We start from the raw sequence: 11,751 nt of genomic DNA, 5'->3' as shown, positions 1-11,751 counted from the left end.
CTTGCTCTAGCAGAACTCTCCAGCACCACCAAGGTCGCGAAGACAAAGACCAGGAAATGAGGAATCAAAGTGGGTGGGAAGCTGCATGGAGTAAAGGAGACCCACGGCCTCAGAGCGTCCTGGGCCACACAGTGGGCTCCTGCTCGCCCCAGAGGACACAGCTGGGACAGCTGGTGCGATCTGAGTGCCGTCTGCGTGCTGGATAAACGTTCTGCCTCGGTGTGAATTTCCGATTCCCGTCACTGTGCCGTGCTTGCGCCGAGACAGTCCTTGTGCTCAGGGACGACTTGTGCAGTCATTTGAGCGTCTAGGTCTGCAGCTACTCTCAACTCCGCGTGAAAACCGTAGTAAGAGAGGACGAGAGGCAGAAACACAGGTGTGCTACGAGGTTAATATGGGGGAAGTCTAGGTTAGGACATATATGTGCTATTTTTGTAACTTCTCTCTATATCTAAAATCATTTCAAAATAAAAGGTTTATTAAAATAAAACCTTCAAACAGCAACATATGGCTCATAGAAGACTATCAAGGCCTGCTCGACTCGGGCGCTGGCCATCCTTCCTGCCTCCAGATTCTTGCCTCCTGCCCCTGCTTCTAGCCTCCAGCCTCCTACCTCCAGCATCCAGCCTCCTGCCTCCTGCCTCCTCACTCTCTCCTTACATGCAACTTGCCCTGACCTCCTTTCTGTGTCCCAAAGCCACCGAACCCATTCCTGCCTCAGTGCCTTTGCACTTACTGTTCCCCTGCAGGAAAAGCTTTCCCTCACACGTTGGAATTGCTCAGCCCCAGGAATGGTTCTGGTCTCCATTCTGACGTCACCCTCCCCAAGCAGCTCCGTCCCTCCCGCCTTGACTCCCTGGCCTTGCTGCCCTGTTTGACTTCATAGCCTGCTTCCCCTCAGCAGAACGTGATTTCTCCCCAGATCGCATTTATTCATTCCTCATCACCCCCATCTCCTCCCTCCTAGGCCACCCTTGTGTGTTGCCCTCCCCCTGCACTTTCCCTCTGGGAACCCCCCTACCCTGCCATTATCCCATGAGGGGCCAATCTCTCTGCTAGCCTGTGCCTCTCCTTCCTTCTAACCAGCAGGGCCACCATTTGCCCATATAGGGCCTTTGTGTGGATTAGCCTTCCTTGTGCAGTGAGCAACCTACATAACTGAACATGGCCACCTTGCCCCATTCAGCAGGCGAGGAGGGGAGAGGCTCTGATCCTGCGCCTCTACTGCTTGAAGCTTGTCTGCGGCCCCTCACTGTATTCCGACTCAAGCCTGAGTGCGCCTGGCCCCAAGCTCCCCCGGCCTTACTTCACACTGTACTGGCTGAGTCTCACCACCCTGATCGCCCGTCCACTGTGGCTCTTGGGGGGCAGGGCTGGACTCCTGCTTTCTCCACGCTGCCGTGGTCTGGCACCCAGAAGGCACGAAGCAAATGTCTCCCGAGTCCATTTTCAGTTTCTGTTAGTACCTAGCCTACACCCATCTCGGAGACCGCGCTGCACCTTCACGGGCCTCCCCTGGGCGGGACTTTGAGAATCCCGCACACAGCCGAGCGCCAGTTGTAGTGCATGCCGGGAAGGAAGGCGCTAGGCTGTGGGAAGCCTTCGCCCGGGACGAGGCCCTGAACCGAGGTGACACTGGAGCCACACATCTCGGCCTCAGGGAGCACCTGGCACCGCCTCGGGCCTCCCCGCCACCCCCGCTCCCCAGCACTTTGTGCGGCAGACAGGCCGGGGAAGGCGTGGAGATCTTGCCCAGCCCTTTCTGAGGCCCCGGGCCCCTGGGCAAAGTGCAGGGTAGATGGGAGCTGTTTGTCGAACAGCTTTATTGTGTGTGATCTAACACAGACAGCCCCCGGTCACCTCCCTGAGCGCGAACAGGCCCATGACTTCTAGTGTGTTCACCACACGTGCAAGCCCGCCACCGCCGACCGATCCGGAACAGTTTCCTCCCTGCAAAGAGAGACCCCCACGCCCGCTGGCCAGCGGCCTTGAGTCCTCCGCCACCCACCCCAGCCCCTGGTGAAACGACTCTACCCTCGGGCTCTAAGACATCCCTGAAGATGACGGGCTGCTTGCCTGAATGAGCGCCCGGGCTCAGCCCCGTTCGACCTGGGGCCTCCCGGGTGGAGGTGGAGACCGGCCCCTCAGAGCCCACGGACCCTCTTCCCCGTGGTCCTGTGCAGAGCGGCAGGTTTCCGTTCCAGAGCCCAGTAGAGGGCAAAGCGGGGGTCAATGCCTGCTGGGTGTGTCCTTCCAAGACTCCTGACTATTGTCTGTCAACCCAGCCTTGGAAGTCAGGTCGGGGGAGAACGGAGGGCAAGGGGCCGTGTGAGCCTGTACCAGCCTGGCCCCCAGGGACACACTGATCGCATCTCAGGAGCTTCTGAGCGAGAGGGCCAACACCCCAGCCAGAGCTGAGGCAGGACAAATCACGATCCGATGGAAGCCAACGGTACCGACAGGCCGGGCAGGGAGGCTGGGGCTGGCACCGTGGGCTCGGGAGGGTCGGGCAGGGAGCTCTTGTCTGAGGGTAGCCCCGCTCCTCCATGTCGGGCTCCCGGCCCTGCATGAGAGAGCTCTCCACGTAAGAGCATTTGCCCATTAGACGTCAGATCTCCTTGGCTGCTTCTTCTTTTACTGCCTTTAAAGGAAACCCAAGTGGGTCCCAGCTCTGTCAACTTGCACTTGTTAAATGTAAGTCCAAATGTTGTGCATAGTGACTGTGGTTATGAGCACGGGCCTGACTTAGGACACCAACTCCACAGCTGAGATCCTCCCTTGTAAGGGGAGGGGGCTTCCAGATGGTCTGCAAAGCCCCTGCCAGGATTTAAGACTCCCCTTCCTACATCAGCAAGACCCACACCACACCTCAATGGGCATGACGACACTCCTGGGTGCCCCCTCCTTCCAGAATCCTCCCAGCCACAGAGTCTGGGCAACAGGCAGGGTGGGTGGCGCACGGGGTCAGAGCCCCCTTCATTCTTAGAAGTAAGCAAGGAAGAGCCAACAACCCAAGGGGGTAGAAGAAAGGACATGATACATAGACGGAAAGCAGGAGAGAAACAGGAAAAGCAGAGAGACCCAATCCAGAAGGGGCAGAGGGGGACCCACAGGGCCCCCACACGCAAACCAAGAGCACGATGAACACCGGAATTCTGAAGGCCGCAGGCTGCCTGTGGGGGCAGTGAGCTGGGACATCCTGGGCTGCTGTCTGGGGACCCACGGTTCCAAGGGCTTCCCCTCCGGGAGCCCCTGCAGGTGCAAGGCATGGGAGGACCCCCACGTCCCTGGCAGTGAGGAGGGGACCCCCAGAGCCTTCTCCAGCCCTCCCTTCCACTGCAGCTGCTCTGGCGGGGACCCGGCCCTCCTTCCAAGTCCCCACGGGCCGGGTGCTGCTAGCCGCCCCCTCAGTGTGCAGCTCCCCGTGGCCTGGCCGGTGGCCTTCCCCCAAGGTGGCAATTGGGGCTCCGTCACCTTCCAGCCCATCCCTTGGCCACCCCTTGGGACTGCCGCTTTCTCCATTAGGGACACGGAAAATCGACGATCCCTTTTCTCCAGGCCAGGGGCTGCCATTCCCTGCACTCAGTAACCTGCGAGTGACAAGACGGCGACGGTCTCATGCCATCGTTCCGCTCGCACTTGGTGGCTGGGCTCCTGAGTAAAGAGAGCCCAGCCCGTGATGCCAGCGACCCCGCACCCCCGCCCCGTTCACACGGAAAAGGCAGGAAAAATGCGGGACTCTTCTCGTGGCTCGCCTATCTTCCAGATGAGGACCCCAATCCTGTTATCCCCCAGGGCTGACCAAGTCGGCTTTTTAAAAAAGATATTACGGTGAATTCACAGCTTTAAACTCCTTGTGTGCTTTGGTCCCTTGTGACGGTCTCTACCGCAGCTCAGGTCGTTGGGTCTCTGGCCTGTGCGGGCCTCCTCGGCCAGCAGGAGGTGGCTGCGGCTCCTCTCCAGGGAGTGAGACCTGCCTCAGCAACCAGAAGCTTCCGCCGGGGCAGACATGGCTGTACACTAAGTTTCTACCTTTTTCTCCGGACAGGACGAGAATCCTGGTCACAGTGGGACACACTGAACGGACCTCTGTCTGCCGTCAGCATGCCCTTAAAGCCCGGGGTCTCTGGGCCTCCGAGGACGGGGAGCCCAGCACCAGCTCTGTCTCCAGCAAGGGCAGGTGGGCCCAGATGTTTCTCGGGAAAGGCCTCGGGCAGCACGGGACCCCTGGGGGACGGTCTGAGAAGCTGGCCTCTCCCGCCATCACAAACACTCCGTTCCCAGTTCCCTCCTCAGTCTGGGGGCCGAGGTGGAGTCTCCAAGGGCGTTGGAGGTGACCGTGGCGGGACACGAACAGCAGCGTGGACGCCGTGGGAAGGCCCAGTGGACAGGCGGTCCACCTCTTCTTGGGTCTAAAGTCCAGCCCTTCGGCCAAAGTGCTGGGGGAAGCAGAAGCCGGCTGTCCAGCCGCCCTTCTCCATGTCGCCCCAGCTTTCGGGACCCTGGGCTTCTGTGAAGTGCCAGGTAGAGTCCTGTCTGCATGAGGCCAGCATCGGGGTGGCTGCCAGGGTGGGACCACGCATGGGGGAGCGTCTCAGCTGTGAGAGCAGCGCTCCCAACGGCCCCCTCAGCCCCAAGGACCTCGGGGAGTGCGGCGGTTCCCACCCGCGGACCAGGAGTAGCTTCTTAGCCATGAAGTTTGCCCAGCCCTCCCCTCCCCTTTAGTCCTTGGGGACAGCAGTGGCCTGGGATCCAACAGGGCCCCACCAGGCGCTGCCGCCTCCCCGGCAAGCCGTGTGACCTGCTTCCGAGCCTGCGTCCATGGTGAGCCCCTATCCCAGGGTGACTTCCTGTGGCACAGGGTGTCGGGGATAGAAGGGGGTAGCCCGCCTGGGCAGCACTCAGGGGGTGGGGGGGCGCGAAAGGCACCTCGGCCCAAGTTGCCGAGGGAACAGCTCGTCACTCAGCTGCTGGTCGTGCACAGCCAGGCTGGGGCTCCTCTCCGTCGGGCTCCCTGGCCGTCGGGTCATACGGCGGCAGAACCCCTCTCCAAGGAGCCCGCAGACCACGGTTCTGGAATGTCCAGCTCCGCACTTGGCTCTCATAACGGGGCTCGCCCACCACGGAGACCGAGCAGAAGGTGCCAGCTGTGTGTGATCACGCCCGCGCCATCTCCGCAGCGGCCTGGCTCCTGCAGCTTAGTCCCCGTCCCGGCATCGAGGGGCGTCGGGCGGGCGGACGAGCACACCGGAGCCCGGGTCGCCGGGTGTGAAGAACGACCACACTCTCTGGTCACACTCAAGCAGGTAGGATGTTGCCCCGCCTGGAAGGGACCACGACGCCCAGGGCAACCCCGCGAGAGGAGCCCTGCCCCACGCTGCCCCACGCTGCCCCCGGCTCTGCCCCACGCTGCCCCCGGCTCTGCACCCGCCCCGCTCCTCCTCACCCTCAGCTTTACACCGACTCGGTGCCTGGCCCCCTGAGGGTTTCCTGGGGTGTGGGGGGGGCAAAGCTTCCCGGCGGCGGGAAATCTCCCTCCTGTGTGCCGGGCTTGAGCAGCAGAAATGTGACACGCGTCCCACGGTGGGGAAGACGGGGTCCGGGCCGGGGAGCGTGCCCGGAGCTCCGTCCACACCCGCACGCTGAGAGCTCCCACCGTGTCCCCTCCTGACCGCACAGCCCCACCCACAGCGCAGACCTCTTGAGCCCTGTCTACGCATGAATGACAATTCTCGGAGTAGGAATATTCCCACATTCTCCCAAAATGTGCTGTGGTGGAAGTATTTCTGAAGGTGGCGTGAGTTTGAAGTTAGGGCCTTTGGGAGTCAGGAGGGGCCTGGGCTCTCACTTCTCTCTTTTTTTTTTTTTTTTTTTTTTTTTTTTTTTAGATTATATTTATTTATTTGAGAAAGAGAAAGTACAAGCAGGGGGAGCAGCAGAGGCAGAGGAAGAAGCAGGTGACCCGAGCCAAAGGCAGACGCTTGATGACTGAGACACCCAGGCGCCCCTCGCTTCGCTCTCCTGGATGGCCACCTTTCCACGAGCTTCAGGTCCTGGATGGGCCTCTGGGGACATGGAGGGTAGAGCTCCCCTCGCAGACCCTCCTGACCCCCCAGCAGCCCCCATGGGTCTCTACATCGGACCCAGAGCCTTTACCAAGCCTGCAGGATACTCCTGACCATCCCACGTCTCAGAAAGGGAATACATGTTTAGGGACATAAGTAGACTTCTTTACAGACATAAAATTTTAAAAGCATATAAAATATAAAAAATATATAAATTTTAGATCTAACATTCTCTACATTGCCTTTCTAAACCTCAGAGAGCATGTGGCAGATCACCTCTCCTTTCTGCCAAAGGATAAACAAAACAGTGTTTTCTGCGGACGGGGGAAATATTTTGAGCCCTGAGTGACGACTATCTCACGTTCTCTGCTTGCTGGTGGCCAGGAGCACAGAGCCCCCTCAGGACGAGTTTCGCCAGAATTTCTAGCGTCACCTTTGCCGTCACATGAGAATCCGGACCGTTAAAATCCCAGTTCAGGTCTTTATCGCGAAGCTAGATCTACATAAATCTTAAAATTTCTTGACCCATTTTCTGCAGCCTCTTCCACCGAGTGTGGTTTGGATAAGATATCTAAGGAAGACCAAGTGTGCGGACCAGCCCAGGCCTGGGCCGTTGACACAGCGGCGGGCAGCCCCACAATATCCGGTAGCTGCTTCCCAAGATGAAGTCCCAGAGAGGCCATGGCAGACACAGGCAGCTGGCCGGACGCCCATGGGCCGAGCCCCAGCCCGAAGGACACTCCCTGGCCGCAGTCATGCCCTGCACGGGGGCAGCCCACGCGAAGTGGTCCCTCGGCAGGGCTGCGGAAGCTGGGCCACTCACCTCCCCTGGGCCAACCCCTGTTGCGTCCACAGCACGTCCCCCCAACCAGCCCTGCATCTCGGGGATTCCCGCACAGAGCCTTTACACACCCTTCTTGTGTGGAGGGACACCTCCTGTCCCGGGGGTCCTCGGGCCAGGGGCGTCTGACTGCTACTGGCCTTTGTCCCTTTTGCCTTTTCTCAACATTTTTCCTGCCTTGGAAGGCCCCCCCACCCATCCTGGCCCTGTGCCCCCAGTCCCGCCACCTCCCAGCGCTGCCCCCAGGTGCCAGCAGGCCTCCCGGGCAGAGGATAGGAGCCAACTTGCCAAAAGCACCCACTAAGGGGCTTCAGCACCCGTCTTCTGCCAGAAATCAGAGCGAGAAAATCACCTTCCCCTCAACTCTTGATTTGGAAACTATCCCGGTCCCTCTTGAATAAATGTGAGGTGATGTGTTCTTGTCTCACAACACAGGACGGACGCACGGGGTCCTCCGGAACCTCGGCATCTCAGGGGGGCTTCCGCTGGGCTCTTGGGTCGGAGGCCACCTTGTAAACAGGCAATCCCAGCGTCATGCCGGCCCCTGAAATCGCAAGTGACACGCGTGGAAAAATTCATGCCGATTCTAAAAACCTGACATTCAAGATGTAAAACTGAACAAAGCCATTAAAAGCCATTCCTGAGGTGACAGCTTTTTACAGTTGTCTGGGAGAAAGAGAATTTCCGAAGATGGGCCGCAGCAGGCCGAGCCCCCGTCCCTGGCTTGGGGAGGGACCGCGGGCCAGATCGTCACCCCGCATACTAAATACATCACCTAAGTTCTGTGCATAGGAAAGCCAAAACGCCCATGACCTTGGAATGAGAAGGGCATGAGAGAGGTGAGCAGGAATGGTAAGATAGCCAGGTGTGGTCCCCAAAACGGGTCGCTCCCCACAGCCTGAGAACAGGATTCCGTCCGCCACCTGCTGCCACCCCTACTCACTCCCCAGGGGGCACATGGGTGACTTCATGCTTTTCTGGCAAGCCGCGTGCCCACAGCGACGTCACGGACCCTGCTGGTGGTCTGGAGGGTCCTTTGTGTTGATGAGCCAGAAACAGTCTTGGGAGAGATGCCCCTGGAGGCCTTGTGTGAGCATGACCTCGGGCCAGACGGGGACGCAGCAGGGTGACGGGGTCTCTGGGGGCTCCGGGGACGGTCCAGCTTCCTTGAGTCGGGGGCGCCTCTCATTTGCGTTTGCGAGAGCATCAGAATTCTGTGAAGGGAAACAGACCCTCTCAGGACGGGAGAGGATTTTTGTTTGTTTGTTTTTAAAGACTGACTGACTGATGCGAGAGACCGAGTGCAAGGGGAGGGGGGCGGCCGGAGAGGAAGCGAGAAGCTCCGGTAGCCTCCATGCTGCTCACGGAGCCCGACGGGATGCCGGATCCCGCCTGAACGTCAGGACCTGAGTGGAAACCAAGAGTTGGTCACTGAACCGACTGAGCCCCCGGGCGCCCCACCAGGACAGTTTCGATAAAAGCCAGATGCGTCTTCTCATCCTTCCCATGACGAAGCTGCTGTGCGAAGAGGTAAAGCTTCCAGACGCTGAAGATACACGCGTGCATGCAAGTGCGTGCGCAGATGCATGTGGGGTGTGCAAGCGTGTGCATGCGTGTGCACGTGTCGGTTCATCCGTGCATGTGTGTGTGCGCATGTGTGGGTGGGTGTTGCGTGTGGTGCATACATGTGTTACGTGCAAGGGGTGGACATACATACGTGTGCGTGTGGGTGTGCATGTGGGGGTGTGCGTACCTGTTTGTGCTTGTGGGTGTGTGCATGTGTATGCACGTGTGTGTTGGTGCACACATGCGTGTGTGGGGGTGTACACATGCGGGCATCTGTGGCTGTGTGCCTGCGGGGCATGCGTGTGCATATGTGTGGGGGTGTACGTGCGTGTAGGTGTGTTGTGTGCGCCTCCATGCGTTCGTGTGTGTGTGCATATGTGGGGGTGCGGAGCGCGGGCATGCGTGTGTGGCTGGGTGTGTGCCTGCTGGGCATGCACGCGTGGGGAGGGTCCCTGCATATCTGAAGGCTGTGCTCCAGACAGACATGGAGAAACGCTCTCCCTTTGAAGAGACTGTCTCTTCCCACCACAGGTTTGGCTTCTGATTTCCTGCAACGGACTCCCGTCCCCCTCGTGCCTTACACAGTTCTCATGTTTTGAAACTTAGCCATCAGCAAGTGAGCGCTGATGAAATCTTGCTGTGGCGAAAGCTGCCCTAGGCGTCGTCCCAGAGCCAGAGCCCGTACTGGGAAACCCGATGGATCTGGCCACACGTACATTCACAACTGGTGCGTCACAAGCAGAAGCTGAATTCCAAAGTTAAAAGATGAACAGAAACATCAATGTGGTGCACGCAAGTGCCCGGGAGAGATGGGCTAAAGCCCTTCACAGACAGAGCTCTGGGGTCAGAGGAAGACACAGAGCCCAGGAGGAAAACAAAACACATGCAGGGACGTGTACGGGCAAGCTTCCCAACGGCCCCGAGCAAAGTCGAGATGCTCAATGTCTCCAGCAGCCAAAGGCATGGAATCAAAGCAATAAAAGGCCTGTTCCCCGAGACCAGACGGAACGTGCAGTGCAGCCAGGAGGAGACGAGGGGCTGCGGGGACAGAGTGGGGGACACGGCACCAGTTGGCGCCTCTGGAGGACACCTTGGCAAAATGAATGGTAGTCACCCCACAGTGTCTGTTTCTGGAATTTACTCAGGCAACTTCCAATGACACACAGCAGCCCCCACCTCAGTTCCCGTGGCGGCCCCGGTCCGGGCACAGGTGACCCTCCTTCAGACGGATGCCCGGGCCCACAGTGGCCTCCCGCTGCGCCACGCACCTGCACCCCGCACCTCCCTCCTCCCGCCATGTGGGCCTCTCGTCCTCGCATGGTGTCCAAGAAGGGTGAGCCCAGGACAACGTGGTATCTGGAGAGCGAGACCACAGCCACGTGACTCTATCGCGGCGCACGGTTACGGTGGCCCTATTTTACTATCAGCTGCGTCCTCATTCCCTTCCTGTGCCTCGTGTACAAGCTGACCTCGACCGCGGCTCTGGCCCTGTGGGAGACGATGGAGTCCGTATAGGGCTCGGCACTCTCCATGGTTTGAGGCGGTCGCTGGGGGTCTTGGAACAGATCCCCCACGGATAAGGGGTGGGGGGGGGCAGCGCTACCTTATCATCGGAGATGTTCATCACGGCGCCGCTTAAAAACTGTAAAGAAACATGCCACAGTAGTTACGGTCCGTATCTCTGCATAGCTACGTTATTAATGAGATCCGTCTTCTCAAACTCCTTGTAATGAACGCCTATCACTCTCACAGTGAAAACCATGCTTTATTAAAGGAACGCACGGAAGCATTACAACAATGCTTTCATGGGCTTCTTGACACTTGGCCCCCGAACTCCCCAGACCCGCAAGATTAGAACTGCCCCCCGCCTTACTCCCTATGAGAAAAAGCCTCTGGTTCTCATCCTGTGAAACCTCTGGAACTCACTAGATGGAAAGGAACCCCAGCTCCCCCCCCCCCCCAAGGCATCTGGGCGGAGGCCAAGGAGGCCAGCGGGGACATCCAGACAGACAGTCACCATGCCTTCTTTTCATCTGCTTCTGTCACCAGGCAGGCTCCCACCGCTCGGCCCCTGGGACCCCCAGCAGCCCCCGCAACACACAGGCTGTGAGCAGGGGCATCTGAGCCAGGAGGTCCCGTGGCCTGGGAAGAGAGCAGAAACAGAACCTGACCTACCCTCGGGGCGCTTCTGAAGACCAGCTCCCCTCCCCTCTGCAGACAGGCCATCAGCGATGTCTCTTCCACATGCCTCTGCCCGTTTGAAAGAGCTGCTGGTCTGTGCACAAACCCAGCCACGCACTGCCCATCCCCCCCCCCAAGGCCAGAACCCCAGCCCCACAAGCCAGGCCCAGGGCCCGCACTCCCAGGTGCTCAGAGACCAGCTCCAGAGGGGCTGAGCCATGCTTGCCTTGCGGACTCCTACCTGCCCCGCTTCCCTGGGCGGGTTACTGGCCCAGCCTCAGCTTTCTGGGGTTCCTGATCTCTTTCGGGTGAGAGCAAGCGCCACAGCTAAGGGCACAGGCGGCTGGCGGCCTGGGCAGTTTTGCTGGAGAGAAAGCCGGCCCTGCAGCAGGCAGCCTGGGCAACGTGGGCTTGGGGGGGCCGAGGTGGGGCGGCTTCCAGGGCCCCCAGCAGGCTCAGCCCAGAGCTCAGGGCACACTCCGGCGCGGGGGGGCAGGAGGACCGCGCCGCGGGCTCGGTGCCAGGCACACAATGGCCACTCGTGGAGGAACTTCTAGTAACACTGCATCGGGTCATCGCAGCACCGACGTCAGGACGGACCGCCTCTCCGGGTCCCCACCTTCCAGCACTCACTGGGCGCGCGCACCCCCACTCCCGCCCCGCGCCGCGCCGCGCCGGCACCCCAGGGACAGGGCGGCCCCCAGCGCCGGCCCCGCCTCCGGCAGGGCGGGCGGGGGGTCACACGTCAGCCACCCCGAACTCCCCGGCGCGGGGGCGTCCCGGGCCAGAGCGAGCGTGGGCGCGCGGGCGGGACGCAGTGGGGGAAGCGGGGGGCGCGCGGGGCGCGCTGTGCTGGACGCCGGGCGGTGGGGGGGGCGAGGGCGGGGGCGCCCCGCAGTCGGCCGGCAGGTGGGCGCGCGCTCGCGGGCGGGGGTCCGGCGGGCCGCGCGCCTCCCCCGGAACTCGGCCGTGCCATTCCCATGATGCCCAGCCACCGGGCACGGCTTCCGGAGCGCGGCCGCCGGTAGGTCCGGGGAGGGGGCGCCGCCGCTGCCGCCCGCGCCCGCCCGCCCCGCCCCCCGGCCCCGCGCGGGCCCG

This window comes from Enhydra lutris, unplaced genomic scaffold (assembly GCF_002288905.1).
Source record: "Enhydra lutris kenyoni isolate GAN:26980312 unplaced genomic scaffold, ASM228890v2 scaffoldscaffold13, whole genome shotgun sequence".
Lineage (NCBI taxonomy): Eukaryota > Metazoa > Chordata > Mammalia > Carnivora > Mustelidae > Enhydra > Enhydra lutris.
Note: the sequence above shows the minus strand (reverse complement) of the source record.